Genomic DNA, 19,666 nt, shown 5'->3' on the forward strand with positions numbered 1-19,666 from the left:
GCCTAAAAAATTATAATTCACAATTTCATTATTAAGTATAATGAAACATGAGCTTGTAGATCAAACACACTCATCACTAGAAGCCATGAATCAAAGTAGCATTAAAGCACAGACATTTGACAATCTGATGTAGATACTGAAATTGATATTGGGCTAATTAAAATGTTCAGTAGAATACAGAATGTTTGAGATTTAAAGATGTCATAATAAGCTGCCAAAAATAAAGATTTAAAAGGCTGATAAATCAATTCCCTAAATAACTTAAATCCCTCACTGTTTCTTTGTAGGGTTTTGGGGTTTACTTCAAACCCAGCATAGTGTTTAGATAAAGGAGAAGTTGCACAGAAGAAGATGCTTATTCCATAGGCCTCTTGAGATCGTCTAGTCCACCCCATCCTGCTCAAGCAGGATCAGCTAGACTATGTTGCCCAGGACTGTATCCAGTTGGGCTTTGAATATCTCCACAGATGGAGGCTGCATAATCTCTCTGGGCAACCTGTTCCAGTATTTAATCACCCTCATAGTGAAAAAAAGTGTTTTCTTGTATTTGGATGGAATTTAATGTGTTATAATTTGTGTCCGTTGCCTCTTGTCCTGTCACTGGGCACTACTGAGCAGATTGTGTCCCCCTCATCTTAATTTCTGCCCAGCAGGTATCAGTACAAATTGATAAGATCCCACTAAGCCTTCTGTTCTCCAGGTTTCCTTTTAACCTCAGCAGAAAAAAATATATTTTGTAATTCAACAGGGAATTGAGTATACCTCACAAAATTTGGGAATTAAAATACTTGGAAATTGTGCCTGCCTGCTCCAGGTTTTTAATCCAAATGAGATTACAGAGTTTATTCCATCCCATATTTTATGGATCATTTTGAGAAATCTTGGAGACACTTTCTGCTTTTGGCTCTTTAATTGTAATAATATACTAATGGAAAGCTGTGAGCGTAGTTATCTTCAAAAAGTTTGTTTCCCTTTGCTGAAGAGAGGATTCTAAACAGTGTCTCTTTGTTGTGTTGTGTCTGTCAGCAAAGAAACATTCTACCTTGAGATCCTTACACATATCTACATATATAGGGCTATAAATAAATGAGCTAATTTACCAGAGGGCCCATAGCTTGGCCTTTAATTATACTCCCACAAAAAAATTCTACTATCAATCAATTGAAGGAAAAAATGGATGCTGCCTTGCATAATATGAAGGCACAGTTTACCTTTTGTTCTGTAGATCACAGATCAGGAGTTGTACCATGTCTAAATTCTAACATTTATGTCCTCAAATAATGGTGCTTGGGAAGTTATACGTGCAATTAATTTCAAGCCTTGTAGATGTTTTGGATCCACATGGCCATTACTCTAATGCAGTCCTGAGAGGAACCAGCTCACTGTTCACAGGAGAGCACTGAAGGGAATGCTGTCCATGGGGTCCCAGCCCCTCTCCAGAGGACGCTGTATCCCAGGGATCCCCCTTGCAGTGGACCCTGCTCAAAGAGCAAGTATGTAGACAAAGATCCTCTACTGCAAAATGTGTGTGGGGTCATGCCCAAAAAAGGTGACACAATACCCCTGAACCCTTCTATAATTTTGAGGGTGCCTTGGACACTAACAGAAGACATCATTTAGGTTCTTTTAGTAATTAGTAGTTCACTGTCAGCTGAAATTAGTCTTTATTTGCAGATTGAAAAACTCTAGGAAAAAATTAAGTATATTAGCCTTCTTTAGTGATCAGAAAGCAATTAATATTCTGCAGATCTCTGTGTTGGATACATACTGTGTTTTCGCTTTTTTCAGAAGAAAGAAAAAATAAAGTGAGCATCCTGATGACAATACTAAGTAGCATGTGTTACATTGCCAGACATGCTGGAAATACCCTTTTGTTGGAGAGGTTACCTGGCAGTTTATTTGGCTGCTTTGCTGGCAGGAAGAATGCAGCAATATTTCAAAAGTGGCTGAAAAACAGTTAGAGCAATTTCACACAGCTGAGTATTCAAAATGAGATAATAGAAATCTTGGCATTTAAATCTGTGAGCATATTGGTTGTTTTTATTTTTAACTGCATTATTAGGTGTTCATCGTAATTTTGAAATCTATGTTTTGTTGAAGTAAACAGTGACATTAAGATCCCTCCAACAGAATACTCAATGAATAGTTTGACTTCTTTAAAATCAGACTCCATACTTCTGTACCTGATTTTTCCACCTGAGTCACGTTTTAAAAGAAGCTATCAGAGCATTTGAGTGAAGGTGCTCTCAGTTTAGGTAAAACTGATAATTATTATGAAGGCAAGACACTCAAAGCTAGTAACTCTCAGAAACAAAGTTGATGATTCATTTTGGACAAAATTAAAAACTTAGTAACACTGAATACATTTTTCTGTATACCTACACACTCACTGGTTTAGAAAAGGCAGCAAACAGTTTAGTAAATACCAGAAATAGTATAGTCACTTAATGTGCTAAGTGTGAATATAGTTTGCATCAACTGCAGACATACCAGGGAAGATTATTCATGGAATAGAAATCATATTAATTAAATGTGAAGATGATAACAAACTCAGAGCTTTTCTTAATATTAAGGAAGAAAGCAAAAATGGCATGAGAATATTGAAGTATTAATATGTTCAGTGAATGAGAATTCAGCGTTCCTATTAGAAAAAGGCAACATAAAGGATCTACTTGAAAATCTTCTGTGATAATCAATATAAGAGAAACATGAAAAGTAGAGAAAATAGTGGACATCAAATAATATGTTAATTTGTAACATGATACAGCAAGAAAATAGATGAAAACTGCCTGTGCAGCTCCATTGAGCTGGTGGTGGTCTCATCTACACAACTCTATCAGAACAGTTCCTGAAACATTGCCTTCATTTCAAAGGGTCTCTTTAAATTAGTGAAGTAAACAAAATGAAAACAAGTTCGGAAACAACTGTGAGGAAGGACTGCTCCAACAGAGGCTGTTTAAAGACCTCTCTATGCTCCTTCTGGCCAGGTGATTACAGGGGTCCGCAGTGCTGTGTTAGGTCATGGGTCAGCAGAGTAAAGCCATGCATGGTCACTGTAAGGTATGTGTGTACACGGTTTTATGAGGGCTACAGATGGCTGTATCTGGGAAATATACCTATTGGTTCTTGCACAGTATTAATTCCTTGTCCAGTTCCACGTGTCTGACACAGCTAGTAGTTTCACCAAGCTGGACAGCTGAATGTGGCACGTGGTGTTCCAGAGCTGGAAAGCAGATAGGACCCAGCGCCTCTGGTGAGAAGGTGTAAGGAAGGCATCAAAGATTGTGAGATTTAATAAGTCTGCCCAGAGGTATGGGAGGCCTTGCTACAGACTGCTTAATTTAGTAGGCAGATTTCATCTGATGAGGGACACAACTGCACCGATTTAAGAAAACTAATTTGGGGTTGAGGCAGGATCTCAGGTTTGGGTTTTTTTTGACTAAATCCTCAAAAACCCTCTTGAGTGCTGGGAAACACTCTGAGCTCTCTAAGGAATGTGAAGGTTTTTTCAAATGGACATCTAAGGACAAAGAGAAGTAATAAATATGAAAAGGAAAATACATGTTGGGAAGCCAAAACTGGGATCTAATACACTGTAGGTGTGACTAAAAACCATCATTTGAGATTTCCAAACCATCTGGAGAGAGAAGATGCAAAGATGCCAATGGACCATATGGAACCATTTTGATACGAGATTTTTGAATGCTGTTGATAATCTTTGAGGTCCACATTTAATGTCGATACCTAGTGTTAGCAAAATTATCATCCTGCATTGTTACTGTTACCATTATTGTTGGTATTGGTATAGTAAGATTCTGATTCAACATGATAGTTAAACACATATGGGATAGTAAACCCAAAGTCCAATCTTAATACTCGAAGTACTTTAAGTATGTACCATTAAAGTCAATGCCATTTTTTATAGTCAAGTACTTTGGACCTTATGTATTTGGTCTCACTGTGATGGAGTTGATTTTCCCCACAGCAGCCCTCATAGCACTGTGCTTTGCATTGGTACCTAGAAAGCTGGTGATAACACACCTGTGAGCAGCGCTGCACAGCATCAGGGCTGTCCCTCCAACCTTCCCCCCTCACCAGCAGGCTGGGGGTGGGAAGATCCTGGGAGGGGACATAACCAGGACAGCTGACTCAAACTGATCAGAGGAATATTCCTGTACTGTATGATGTCTGCTCATCAATAACAGCTAAGAGAACGGAGGAGCAGGGGCAGGGGACATTCGTTGTTAGGACATTTGCTTTCTGGAGCAACCACTGCACATACAGATGCCCTACTTCCCAGGAAGTGGCAGGACATTGCCTGCTGTTGGGAAGTACATGATAAATCTTTTGTTTTCCTTTGCTTCCACATGCAGCATTTGCTTTAATTTATTAAACTGCCTTTATTTTGACCCACAAGTTTTTTGCCATCTTCTTTTCTCCCCACCTTGTCCTGCTGAGGAGAGGAGTGATAGAGCATCTTGGTGCACATCTGGCATCCAGGTAACATCAACCCACGACTCCTTAATACAGTTTAATGACAATTCCAAAACATTTCAAAGTCAAATCTTAGTGATCCTTAAAACCAGGTTCCAGTCCCTAATTCTGCTACCCTAGTTCTGTAAAGTCTCTTCATCTTTATCAGAAGAAAGGGTACTTGGAAAATAAATGTAGTAATCTTGGAAATAAAAGACAGGACACACAGCTGTGTTCTGTTAAAACAGAAGAATGCATACAAAAAGGATGTAGGTCAAAATATAATTGCAGAATTTTGAGTAATAATTTAAACTGGTTTAGGATAGAAAGCCACACTGCAAGTGATCTGTCTGGATCTGTTTACTCTTCTTCCTTTGTGGCAACAGGTGAACTATCTGCATGCCTTCAAGTAAATGTGTTAATCCAAGGGTTATCTGTACTCCAGCCCCGTCTTCTGTACACTGGAGAGGGAAGATTAAATTTTACAGTCCTCCCTGGTATTCTGAGTGAGAATAGAAAATGCCAGAATGATCTGCCCAGGACATGTGGCTACTGAAAGGAAACCTTGGAAAAGCAATGAAAAGGCCTGATTTGGAAAACTGCAGCCACTGTTAGAGTGGCTATTCAGATTATTTTCCCCACTAAACAGTCCTGACTCTCAACTTTTTCTAGCAAAAAGCTGAGCATGAGTCAGCAGTGCACCACTGCAGCAGCAAGGGCAAGTCAGATCCTGGGCTGCATCTGCAGGTGCATTGCTAGCAGACAGAGACATACTCATCCCATTCAACCCAGCACTTTCCAGGCCACACCTGGAGCACTGTGTCTAGTTCTGGTCCCCATAGCTCAAAGAAGAAATGGACAGACTGGAGAGGGTCCAAAGAAGAGCCGCAAAGATCGTCAAGGGGCAGGAGAACCTACTGTATGAAGTCTTTTCTCCCTGGAGAAGAGAAGGCTCAGGTGGCTACAAAGAAGAAGTCTCTTTTCCCAAGACAAGAGACAATGTGTACAAGTTGTACCGGGGAGGTTTCATCTTAATATAAGAACAATTTTTTTTACAGTGATAGTAGCTGTTCACTGGAACCACCTCCCCAGGGATGTGGTAGAGTCCCCATCACTGGAGGTTTTCAAGATGCATTTGGACAAAGAGCTGGATGATGTCACTCACCTAAACTCCCTTTCCCACAAAAGGTTGGACCAGATGGTGTTTTGAGGTCCCTTCCAAATTGGTCTGTTCTATAATTCTAACCTAGTTTAGAAGAGCTGGGCTAGGTAACAACTAATGCTGTTTTGGGGCAACCTCTTGAACGTGATTAAATACCATCTTAGGAAATCGCTGTGAAAAATACCTTTGACAAGACTACATTGATTCAAGCATGACTGTTTTTCACTGAATCCAGATGGGTAGTTTATGTAGCTAACATTAACCACATTTTCTTGACTGGGACCTTTCCACAGAAATAAATGACACCATTTATTCATCTCTGTTTTCCTATAACAGAAAGGAAAATAGGCTAAGGGTGAAATCTTCAGCCCAGCCTCAGACAGTTGTTATGGTCATGTTATTTAAAGTGACCTAGGCACCTGGAAGACTGAGTATCATTGCAGAAGACCTAGATAAGAACTTGCAAATCAGAACTGGGAGGACGGAGTTGTGTTTCATTTAAGGACTTCACCTTAGGGTTCCAGGTTTTTTTTATTGTTCAGGAAGAATGCTGCCTATCTTGGACTTTTGGGGGTATAAATAATGCAGGCAATTACATTTGCTGGCCATAAGCAATGGAAATAAAATCTAAAGATCAATCCTGGTAGAAGTATTTCTAAAAGTATAGTTCTGAATGGTTTAAAATTATTTTGAAACACTATGAAATATATCATAGTGATTTTTTTTTTTTTACAGTTGTAGAAGAAATTACACCCTGAAGTAAAGAATGTGAATAAAGACTACACACATTACTACAGATGCTGTTTCTGAATGAGGAATATTCAAAGCTGTCCTGTATTATTTATTTAAAACTGGTAATTTTTTTTGCATAAATTGCTAAATAAACAGCAAAACGAAGAGGCATGGGTATGTGTTACAATAGATTGATTCTGTACTAACTTTGCAAAAGGATAGTCCTAAAAAAGTATCTACTGAAAGAAAATGTGGATGGTTTCTCTACTAGGCTGCCCTATGGTAACCATGGAAACTGCAGACTTGCCCAGGACATAAAAGAGAACTATATTGCATTGGACACATTTATTTGTTTAGATTTGAAGTTTTACAGCAATGAAAGCCATATAACATTGTACGGTGGTTCTTTCTCAGGATTGTGACCTCCACACTGCAGCAATACTCCCTGGAAATAAGGAACTCTGTAAATCTCTGGTGATCTGGTACAACAACAGCTGTTATTGCTGTCAGGTCTGTGTTCCTGTGAAGCAGAAAATCATTACTGATCAATAAATCAGACTTCTAAGGAAATACTGGAAGATGATGGCATCATCCCTCACTCTTCCATCCTTGCAATGAAGAGAGATACAGTGAACACAGGGGCTGCCCAGCAGCATCTCATCCCTGCAGAGATGCACAGGAGAAGTAGCCCTCGAGCACTCAGCCCCTCTTTACAAAAATGGTATGTCACATTCAAGAATTATTAGCTCATAAAGATGGCCCAGATCCCTGCTGTCTGGAGACATGGAGTCACGTCTATGCTATAGGTGCTGCTATGATATCCAACAATTCTGCTTTGCTTCGAAGTCAAGATGATAGAAAGTGTAAGGCAGCGAAGAACTGGACAACTGAAACTCAAGATGCTAAGAAGCTTGCTCCTAAAGAAGGGAAGAAAAGTCTAAAAGAAAAGGAATTTTAGTACAGTTTTGTCTGAGAATTTCTTCACTGTAGCATTCAGTGATGAGGCAGCTGCACAAATGTTTTTCCTAAATAACTCCATGACAAGAAGGGATACCGTTTTAATTGTCAATTTTGTCAAATCTCATTTGGAAAAGACACTTAAAAGTTCAATTGGTGATACATTTTAATTAGAAGGTCTATTAAGGGTTTCAGATTGACTGTTGTTTATATATACACACCCCACAACTAGAATATTAGCTATAATGAACAATTCACCCCAAAATCCTGAATTTGCTAAGGATTATTGAAGTGAATTGAGGGTTAACTTGTGGAATTAAATTTATTTTTCTCCTTAATTTAACTTAAACAGATTTTTAATGCACTCTGGAGAGAATAATATTTATTCCCTGGTGACTAACTATAACTAACTGCTGCTGTGCAGGTTATTAATCAGATATGTGCCCTATGCATTACAGATGAAATCAAAGTTATCCTGAATTGGAGACACTGCTGGATTTACTTGAACATTCCCTGCTGCTTTAAGCATCGTGTGGCCAGCCCAGCTGGGTGAACAGCAGAAGCTGCAGCTGTGAGACAAAACAAGCAAAAAATTTGAGTTTACAACTTAAAGTAAACCTCTTTGGCCTAAAATTCTTGTCTTTAAAAACAATTTCTAAGACAGGTTGATTTCAAAACAAAAACATTATACAAATCAAAATACTGAAGATTTTTAAAGTATCTTTTTTTTTTCTTTTTTTTTTTTAATCTGAAAATATTCAACAAATAGTATTTGTAACATAAGCAGTTTTGGTTACACTTTGCAGCTAATTGTTGGCTGTATACTTAACAACAAAACTTTTGCCAAGATTTGGTGAGCTCTTGGTAATACCACAAAAACCTTTCCACAGAGCACAGGATTGTAAGGAATTAGATCCAAAGAAGCAGACTTGAAATACTTGAAAATAGATTTGTTTCCTTGGTATGATTCTGTACTGAAAGGTGATTTGATGGCTGTTTTTTGGGGTTTTTTTTTACATTTGTTTGTTTTCATTAGAAGTCAAGAGTGTTAATTTGAAAAATAAAATGCTATCCTTTCTAATCGCCAAAACTGCTTTTCTTCCTTTTAAATTCCACCTTTTCAAAATTCAGTGTTCGAAAATGGTACAGGGAACACTTCCACATACTGTTGTGACTTCATTTACCTTTTCAACAATTTAAACTGTTTTTCACCCTTTGCATATTTTAAGCGAAAAGGTATTTCATAGCATTAATTATGAAATATGTGCATAAACAGAGAAACAATATTGGTGCGGACAGTTTATTTATGCCTTGAAGAGTTTTGACCTAATCTTTCTAATTTTATTCCAGCAGCTCTTTCTTAGCTTTAATGTGAATTTGGCTTGAATATGAATTTGGGCAAGTGTCCAAGAATGAGGAAAGAAAGGGTGAACTTTCTGCTATTATGGACTGTAAGTCTGAAAATTAATAAAATGATCTGGAAAGCTGCCAAGGCTGTAAGTAGTGTATTTAGTAATCTTAAATAACTTTGAAAGAAAACAAAATAAATACAAAATAAATAACCTGATTGTCAACGAACAAACTCACATGGACTTTCAACATGAAAAATAAATTAAAGCCGTATTTAAATTTCAGAGATGACAGATAAATGGAATCTTTCATCACACTGGTCAAACATAATTCCTTTGTTATTTAGGGTCTTCCAGGTAATTTGAGAAAAAGGATAAATGTGTAGTCTAAAAAGCTAAGACAAAAGAGAAATATTGTTTGGAGATCATAGAAAGTAATTAAATGCCAACTCCCTTGGAAATTATTAATATGAAAACTCTGTAAACATACTCTTAGGATTATGGGATTATTATAATTTACAAGCGCAATGCATTCCTTTGTCTTTACATGCCGGAAGAGCATTTGACAAGGTTGAGCGGTCAGTTTTTAATCAAGTAAATATTTTTAAAGTGTTTCAAGGATACAGAGGTGCAAAATGAGTTTTAAAGAGCAGTGACCTTGACATGCTTTGCAAAGAAATTTACTTCCAAAGATAAGGTAACAGATTTCAGAAATTCATAGCTGTTTTGAGAGTTATATTTCATTCCATTTCCCATATTTGCTGGTGTCCTCCCAAGTAATCATAGCAAAAATGAAAACATTTTGTTAGGAAGTTCTTGATGTCTGTATGTGCCATTTACATTGTAAATTCTATTATTTGAGACTGTGCATTATAAAAGGGAATTTAAATACCGATACATGAGCTGAAACTGTATTATAACTACAAAACATATGGACTGTACTTGTCAGAGGACAGGAGTATACCTGTGCCAGTCGCTAAAGAGTTGAACATCAGTAAGCCTCACCACACCAGGCAAACTGAGCCTTTGCTGGGTGGCCTCGTAGGCTGTGAACTTTGCCACTTTTAACCTTCATTGAGAGTGTAACTTGCAGAATTACTGATATTAGTAGAAAGTGGGGGAAATCCTGATCATATGGCCAATCCTGTTCTCACCAGGCGTTAGCGAGCAAAGAAACACTGAATTAAATTCTGTGCTGCTTCTCATGAGAGGGAGAGCACAGGATGTACAGCCTGGGAAGGGGGTGGGTATTTAAGGAAAGGGCATGTTTAAAGAAACCCTCTAAAGCAGGTTAAGTGAATCTTGTGAGAACACAATGCTGCATACATCAACGCATTGGGACCCCACTGTTGAAAGGACCCCTACTTAAACTGCTGACAAGCCTAATACACTGATGGGGTTGTGTAAAGAGCTGGATTAGAAACCAATGTCTGGCCCATTTATTTAAAGTTGTTAACTGTGGACTTTACTCCTCTTTATTTTTCAGTTTTTCAAGGAAATTTATGCTAGTAGGTATTTAGTATAGTTTTATTTTAAATGCTTCATTAAGTTCTATTATGGCTGAGAATACTGGTGGAGAAAAGGCATAATTTTTCCTAGGTTATTATTATTATCTATTTATTGTTCCCTTATTTAAATTTTGGGGCACTTATTGCAAATTAAAATAAGTTATTTTCAGTAAACTGGAAAGTGAAGTAGTGTGTGATTCCCCTGAGATTTGGGAGTGCTGGTGGCTTGCATATGCCATTTGTTTTGCGAGTGAATGAGAGCATCACATCATGTTGCTCATAAATATGCCATTGTGATATACAGTAGATTTTAAGTCCCCAAATGCAGCAACCCATCCACATCTTTTTCTTGATCATAAACTGGAATTAAATTTGTTCAGCTCATCTCTTAGCGTAACAGGGATTCCTCCCCTCTAATTGCAGCAAAGGTTTCAAAATATCTCCCTTGTTTAAAAGACTTTATTAGGCTTTTCAAGCTGTATTAAATTCAGTAAGGGTTATGTCAAGTGATTTGTCACTCTCAGCAAGCCAGCATGAGAGGAACAGTAGATTTATTCAGGGTATTTTTCCAGTGAATGCATTTACAGCCTCCACATTTATTTTACATAAAGCTAAGCCAATTCCTAGAGGTTTGTTAGAAATAATTTACAACAGAGTCCTCCTGCATATTTTCTTTCTTGATTTCTGTTTCTACATCTCTTCTGATCATTGAAAAATCATCCCCAAGTGGATGGAACTGGTTCCTTTGAGAACACCTCTGTTTTTCCAGGTCACTTCAGAGGACACGGGTGCTATGTTTGGAGTGATAAATTAAACTGCTTTTGACTTACATTTTCCTTTTGCTTGCTAGAAATCTCCCAGATACTTTCATGACTTAGAAGAGGCCATGGACAATAATTTACCTCTCAAGTATTTTCTGTTCTTTATACTAGAAGAACAAAAGTTTATGAAAAAGCTTAGTATACAAAATTAAATTGGAAAGTATTAGTGAGTGTTTTAAATAATTCATTTAATCATTATTTTCCATACCTTCCTTTTATCTCTTATTCCAACACAGCAGTACTACCAGGCCAGTAGGTATATTTTTTTCTGTATTTGAAAAGTAGTTCTGTGAATTTTTTCTAGTGCCACAGCTGAGCGCTTCTGCATAGTTGTGCATGTTCAGGAATGACACGTCCAGCCGATGGGAGGTGATAAGAAGGTCTGTGTGTGCACGGTGTAGTAGCTTCAGTACAAAACCAGATCAAATGGCATCCTAGGATCTGGTGCCAGGGGCTGTAGTCAGACCTGGGTTGGAGTTGTGCCTGCAATGCTGGAAAAACAGCAGAGGTCATTCTGGTCCATTTGCTATGAAAACCAAAGGACAAGGAGTAAGGAGCAGAGAAGTCCAAGTGCTGCTCCATCTACTCCCTTGATCTAAGGCTTTACTATTTTTCTCTCAACAACTAAATAAGAGTATTTGGTTGATTGTGACTTCAAAAAAAAACCCAACAGAAAACATGGCCATTGTCTTGTGAAGGACCTTGTAACTCTGCTGTTTGCTGCTTTTTGCAATTAACTGGCATTGCTCTTCCAAGTTACAATGTTTAATAGGTTCCTTTTGTATCTCTTTGACATGCCCTGCAACTTGTTGTGTTGGCAGACCCACGTAATACCTTCTGAGTGGATTTTCCTGCCATGGACAAGTTTGCAGGGCAAGTACTGGCTCAGGTTGAGCATCAAAAGAGGCACAGAGGAGAAATTATATTATTTACAGAGTACATCTTGCAGCATTGTTTAAACTTTTTGAGAGTGAGAGAGGCTCCATGAATGGGGTGGGTGGGTGTGGTGGTGGTGCAGTAGGACAGGTTGGGATGCATCCATGGGCAGTGCCTCTTTGCTTATATACCTGATTTTCTTCTTTGGCATGGGAGATATTCAGAATGGACATAGGGAGAAACCTTTTCCCCATGAGAACAGCACATCTTGGCACAGGTTGCCCAGAGAAGTTGTGCAGTTGGTGCCTTCAGAGCATTTTCCAAACCAGCCTCTTCCAACCTGGATTGTCCTGTGATAGTACAGAAAGGGAGGAACTGCCTTTTGCCAGTCAGAATGCTAGAGGAGCTTTAAGTCAAGATTATTCTCCTTGTATGTATGGACACACAGGTATTATAAACACCATTCCTCGAAGATTTACTTTGTAGTATAAATACAGAGGCAACGTACAGTAAAAATTAAATTCTGAATATATTTATGGTGAACCATTAATACAGCTAAGAATACTTAAAGAAAAAACTGTTCCAGCATTTCCCTTTCTCAGCTGAATAGTCTGATATTACTATGTAATTTCAGTAAATCTAAGTAACAGTCTTGCTAGCTAGTGTCCGGCTCCAAGTGATGTGGATATTTCTATATCCACAGATGTAATAATATTAAGTTCACATTTACACTGTGATAAAAGACTAGCCAAAATTGCCAGCTTTTGTGCAGCAGAAAGATGTAAGACTGAGGGTAAAGCAGTTAAAAATGAAAGTAGTTGAAAAAGAAGTAGTAGTTAAAAATGGAAGACCTTCTAGGTGACGTGGTCTTGTCTTGATACAGCAGTGCTACTTGCATCAGTAGACAAGGTGGCTAAGAAAGACTAGAAGGACAGTTTTGTCTGGAGACAAATCCTTCTCCAGGAACTTCTCAGAGTTCCAAGTCCATGGCACTCACAGGACCAGAAAAAATCACCTCTGTCCATGATCCTAGATCTTAAGGGTAAGAACATGCTTAGATATTCTGCTGGATCATGACTGAATTTACTGTAACATGTTCAGTCTGATCTCACTGAAATCTGAGTGAATATTCTCTCCAGCATTTCAGGATCTGTTCTTATAAATCCATTGTGAACCTCTGCCTACATGGCTATACCAGGGAACAAAGCACATTACACTCAATAAACTGAAAACCAGCAAGGAAGTTCTTGACACACGGACCTTGAAATGACAGGCACACTAAAGCTCGCAAGTGCAATAGATTTTAATTATGTGAACACTTTATGTTCTGCATCACATGAACCATATAAAATCTAGCTTAATTCTAATGTATTATTCATCAGGTTTTCTTTTTGTCTGGAAATGTTACAATAACCTTGGTTGAAAAGACTGGACATTACAGCCTCACAATGCATGTGGAGAATACCCACCCTGCCCTGTTACCAGAGGAGCACTACCCATTGTCCTGTGTATAATCCTATTGAAATATTTTGGAAACTTGATGATGAGAGGATTGTATTTCAGACTTTTTCCTTCAGCTTTCTTTTGGGAAAACTAAATGGTCAACAGAGTTTTTTCATCTTATATTAGTTCAAGGCAAAACCAAAGAAAAAAGGTATTTGCATACATGTATGTATCTGATAAGAATTGTACCTCTAATAATTGTCCCCACACATTGCATTTCCAAAAAAAAGATTAAAGCCCTTACAGTTTAATTTATTTTTAATGTACTCAGATATCAATGATTTACATACTAGTCACAGTAGCACAATCCTGATTCTGTAAGAGTTGTGTTGTGAATGTCCTACAAGATTCCTATTGAAGTGAATGGTAATTAAGAACTCTCAACACAATGGAGGATCAGGCCTCATAGAGGGTACAGTATAATGTAACTCCTCTATACTAATTTCTTTGTTGTTCTGGTAATAGAAAGATTTTTCGTTTCATTCCTTATCAGTTATTTGCTGGATCCAATTTTCTCTCTCAAGACTGTGAGCAAAAATGTGTTGCTGACACAGATGAATACATCTGCTTTCATTGATGTCGTGCTTATCTGCACCAGCAAATCATTGACCTCAACCACAGGAACAATAGTGATTCTGTTATATGAATAGACCATGTTACTTTAGGCGCAAATATTTGAATAATGAACTGAGAAACTCCTGTATTATTTCTGTGATTGTTGCACATTGTTTCTGTGCCTGCTGAGTGCTGTGGCATTACACAAGAGACTGCTAAAAGGAGCAAGCAGGCAGGGTGAAACGATGACCTTGGTGTGGGGCAGGCCACCAAGAGCAGACAGGTAAAGACTTAGCACGGGTGAATCCCAAGCCACTACCTGGGTGACAGGAGGACACTAAAAAGTATATGTGAAATGAAAAGCCAGTTTCCCCACAGCCCTAGCAAGTGCTGCCAGGTTGTGGTCACTCCATTCAGGAGAGCATGTTGTGGTCAAGATACTCACAGAGTCAGCTGTACCAGAGAGAGCTGTATTAATGGCAAAATTAAGATGAGATTAAGACTAATTTCTGTGCAGCTTGTTTGCTGTCTCGAGACTCCAATGTGAAATACACCTTGTAATCAGAAGACAAACAAAAATATTAGCTTGTGAGTAGGTGCCTGGTCTTACAGGGTGAGATGGAACAGGAATGCCTCGGAGTCCTGCATCTGTCTCAGCACAGCAAAACAAGGAGGTGTTTCACTTTGCCTTGTTTTGGCCATGCCAAGAGGAATTTGACTTGTCAGATGGATCTCAGAAACTTAGAAGAGGCCAGGGAACAACAATGGACATCTAGTAAGAGCAAAATGACTCCTCTGTAACACTGTTGAATTAATCATTTTGCTTCCAATATTCCTCTTGGAACTGTTCGCAAACCCATTGCTTTTCAACGGCATGCTCTCATTTTTAAATACTGGGATTATAGCTTGTGGTAAAACACTTGTGATAGTAACTGATATCTCTGTTCCTTGCTGACATTGAGAAGACAGTATATGTCTAACAATGTGTTGATACATTTGAAGAATCCATTTTTTGAAAATAAAATTCATTTTACAAGTTTTATATAACCTTTATTTTCTTGGAAATTTAAGAGGTGAATTAAAGCACCTTCAATTCACTATTGCTTTAAAATGGTTGATTTGATAGTCAGAGAGTATTTAAATCCTCTTGACTATTCAGACAGTGTCAGTCTTTTCTTATTTCGAACAGTCCAATGGCATCCTCTGCTTTATCTGGAATGACTATTGAGGGACTGCAAATGCAAAAAATGTCCTTGATAAAATACTTTTAATTATTGCTTCTTTGTTCATTGAACAAAAAACTTTTTTCTTTTTGGTCCAGCAGTCTTCAAGCTTCTAATAATCATTCAATGCGATCCCATCTTTGCTTATCCTCAATGAATCTGGTTCAGTCATGGTTTCTATAATTTGAGAATGTGATTTAAATCAGATTAGAGAAATTCCAGCCTAACCAATTGGTTTGCATGAACCCTTTCTTTTGCAATCCCACAGTAGCATGACCAGGTGAGATGGCTGTATATAAGGCTGTTCATACTAAAATTTGCTCTCCCAAAGTAGGTTGCCTTGTCTTTGAACAGAGATATTCATAAAATGACCTTTTCAAGTTATCTTTCAGGCTTTTCCTAGTAGTTGAAGGAGTCTGAAAGAGTAAGTGCTCTCAATAAATTACTCATTTTCTCCCCAGTATAACACCATTAAACCCATTAGAACTCCTTAAAATGTACTTAGAAAACAAATAGGTTTCTAGAGTTTTGCCAGGCTTTGCATTAAACACTCAAGGTTTTCTTTGTTAGCCCAGTACTCAACAACAGGGAAAACAGCAAGAGGTAAGTTAATAAGTATTAGTAATGAAAGCAGAGAGGAGGAAACGAGAATGATCAAAGTTATGGAGAAGCTTCTATAGAGGAAACAACATGTATGAAGACTCTGCAGCTTGGAAAAATGTGGGCCAAGGAAGAACATTTCTATACATTTCTATATTCTATACATTTCTATAAAATCATAAGTGGCAAAAAAACGAGACAGAGAAAAAATATTTGCTGTCTTTTTGAAGAAAAGTGAAATGAAATCACAAAGTGAATATTTCAAGATGGATTGAGGAAGTGGTTGTTCACACAGCAATGGTAAAGCTGTGAAACTCCTCTGCAACTGAGAGTGGGACACAGCTTACAGAGCTTTACACCAAGTAACAAAGGTAGGGCAAATGCACAGAAGAAAAAGTTACACAGGACTATTAAATAAAAAACAACAATAAAAAATGCCAAACCTTTGGCTCAGAAAATTTCTGATCCATAATTTTTGGATGTGGGAAGAATATATACAGGCAGTATCACTATTTGCTTCTCCTCTTTTTCTTCTTTCCTAGGCACTTAGCATTAGTCATTGCCAGGGACAAGAAAATGGGCTAGAGGAATATTTAGTCTTACTCAATAGAGCTTCTTTTGTGTTACGCCTTTATATAAGTTTCACATTGCTTTAGCACGCTTGCTATTTCTAGAATTTTCTTCCATTTTCTTGGAGGACTGGTGTATAGGATTTTTCTTCCCAAAAAGCTGCGAAAGTAGCATATACTGCATTAGACATTGTAAACAAGCCTTACCAGTTGTTTTTTTATGTAAAATAAGAAAGAATTTCTGAGTAATTTTAAGCTTTAGTGCCAATAAGTTACAAATTTAATTTCCTTTTTCAGAAAATGTTTTGTATGCCTAAGGGTTTTTCTAATGGTTTCTGTCATCATATGCTGTTTCCCTTTAGTATTAGTGACTTCTTAATATACTATTTTACATTGGCATTCTTGTGAACCACTTAGACATTTTTATCATTTGTCCTACTTTTAACTTTTCTTGAGCTCTGTTTATGAGCTGACTGTCAAAGACTGTTTTACAACACCCTTTAGAAGATCTTTCTCTGTTCTGTCATTGCGATTTATCTAAAAGCAAAGAAGCCATCGTAATTTTTGCAAGTGAATCTCAATCCTGGAGAAGATTTAGTTTCTTAAACATGTGATCTCACTTCCACTGGGATGTGATCCAACCATGCTAAAACAGCAGAATTTTTACCGCTTCATTAACAAATTTGAAAGTTACTCTGGAATAAATGTATAGTGTGAATAAATTACACAGCCTTATTCCTCTAGTAGAAACCATTGATCAAACTGTGAAAATAAAAAGGTTAAATACTTCATTATATGTATCTTTTTATTTCCTTTATTTTTACCATGAAATAATATACAACTGAAGTTCTTCTAGACATAATTTTCTTTCACAGGGTATTGCAATAATTCAAGGAAACACCTGATGTAAGAGTCGCTTTTGAATTGGGAGTGTGTGTACAATGTTGTTACTAATAACTGAAAGATGTCCCTGTTAATAAGACCAATTATCTCTTCTTAAACGGATATTTTCTTTCAAAGATATACATTTGACAGATGTTTCTTATTATTTTTTCTAAAGCAATATATGTCTGCCAAAAGAAGGTCTCTTTCATTCCCCTCAGAAAATGGTAAAATAATTTAAGTGAAGATATTTTAGTGTATCCAGTGTTTTCTTCCCTTTAATAGAGCTAATTAAAAGATGCTCCTTTAAAAGAAAGAGATACATTCAATTTGTCAAAAAGCCTGAAAGTTTAGTCGTTCTTGGGTGTTTGATAGGATTAGGCTTTATTGGCAAAAAGTTTTTTTGTAGGTCTATATGGAGTGTACCTGAATATAGCTTGACTGTCAGCCTTGTACACAGACTCCTCACTGTGTGCCAGTCCCTGCCTCTCCTGCAGCCTCTTCAAGTTAATAAAAAAAAAAAAAGAAAAAAAAAAGAAAAAAGTTCTAAATCAGCTCTAAATGGCTGCAGATTGCTGAACTCTAACTTTCCAGACAATACACCTGGATGTGTGAACTATTTCTTTTGCAGTCTAGACCAGGTGCATTTCCCACCTCTGGTGTTATCTGTTAGGGATTGATTACCTCCAGGTTCTGGAGTTACCCACCCAGGATGTGCTGGGTACTTTGGCCTCTCTTTTCTCTGCTGTCATTCCAGAGAGAACTCTGATTCTTTCTCTTTAGCTTTTATTTTCTCTGTTTTAACATACAGGCACTAGTTCTTCTCAAGTTTAAACAAGCTATAAGGATGTATGAAGTCACAGTTACTATGCAATTGGTAGTGACAGTCACTCAAAACCTGTAACATTTTGGGAAAAGCAAATGCAGTTATTGCAGCATTACCATGCCACTATTACATCAAACTTCGTACAGACTTCTCCACAGCTTTACCCTAATTTTGATTCAAGTGTTTGACAAGTGACATGACATTCATCATGCCTATCTTGCTGTCTAGACACTGGGTGTTTAATATAAACTGTCTCTCTAGATCCTGTTCGCAGGAGGTATCTCCTTAGTGGGATTCATCCCATCTGTGTTACATAATATCTTGAAAAAGGGTGAAACCCCTCTGTCATTTTTCTGTCCCTCGAAATACAGAAACACCTGAGAAAACTGCAGGTAAGTGACAAAACAAGACATTACATTGCCCCATCACAGTGACCCTGACAAGAAGACCATTGCACATGGAGCAGCTGGTCTACACAGCAGTTCTCCTGAGCACACCCAGCTCTGTGCTGTGCCGTGCTGTGCCATGCTGCGTGTACAGTGTAGCTTTCACGTCTGTGCTGAGCTGCACAGATCCCTTGGCTGTGGGATAAAGTCAACCAGCTTACCGTGGCAGTGCATCTTGCAGGCAACTCCCACCTGCTACTGGTAATTATACCAACTGCATGGCCTTGCCTTTATCTAAAAGTGGAGCAAGATGTTCTCATGTGAGCCTCGTTTGACTGTAGAAATGATAAATAGAGTTGTTTACTTGTAAGAAAATCCTACAAAAGCTTGAATGACAGAGAGGGGTTAATGTCTGCTATGGACAGGGTCTGCATGGTGTGCTGCACATGGGCTGGAGCCCTCTGATGCCGCACCACCTGGGGTCCCTAGCATCTAAAAGAGATGTAAGATTATCTATGCTGTTCTCTTTTTACAGTGCTAGCTGTAATAAATAGCATTGTAAATGATACCTTATGGAGTCTGAGTGCCTTTCTTACTGGAATCATAAGGGACCAGCACCTGCTAGTGTGAAACACCTATCTTAGGCAATATTAATACCAGAAGGCAATAGCTACTTCTTCTACGGCATGAAGAACACAGAATACCTGGTTCCCATGAGACTCCTTTAACAAATCTTATTTTCAGACTGTTGTTGCATATGAAGCCAAAAGCTTTTAGAATTTTGGCATTTGAACTTTTATTATTCCTCTTAAATAAAAAATTCTGAGCAAATGTAACAAGATTAAGTCTATTGCAAAACAGAGTTCTGTATGTGCATATGCGGATGCTAGCTTTCAATTACCCAAGTATAAACATAACATTGACAAAAGTTCTTAAACATGAAAATACTTTTTTTTTTTTTAATTCTATATCTCAAGCAGCCAAATGGGATTGACTGATATTTCCAAAACCATTCTTTAGGCTGAGAAAAATTATGAGAAACTTCAGCCTAAAGATATTTTTATTCGGGAAGGAATTTTTAGTTTGAAATAGTGGTATTGCAAGACAGACATTTCCAGAACCTCAAAGCCAACCTATGTTTGATGGGATCAGGAAATTAATTCAACAATGAAAATCTATAGCACAGACTGACACAGCTAAGGCATTTACCAAGATTGGCCACGTGGTTTTTTTTAACCACTGAA

This window comes from Falco peregrinus, chromosome 4 (assembly GCF_023634155.1).
Source record: "Falco peregrinus isolate bFalPer1 chromosome 4, bFalPer1.pri, whole genome shotgun sequence".
Classification (NCBI taxonomy): domain Eukaryota; kingdom Metazoa; phylum Chordata; class Aves; order Falconiformes; family Falconidae; genus Falco; species Falco peregrinus.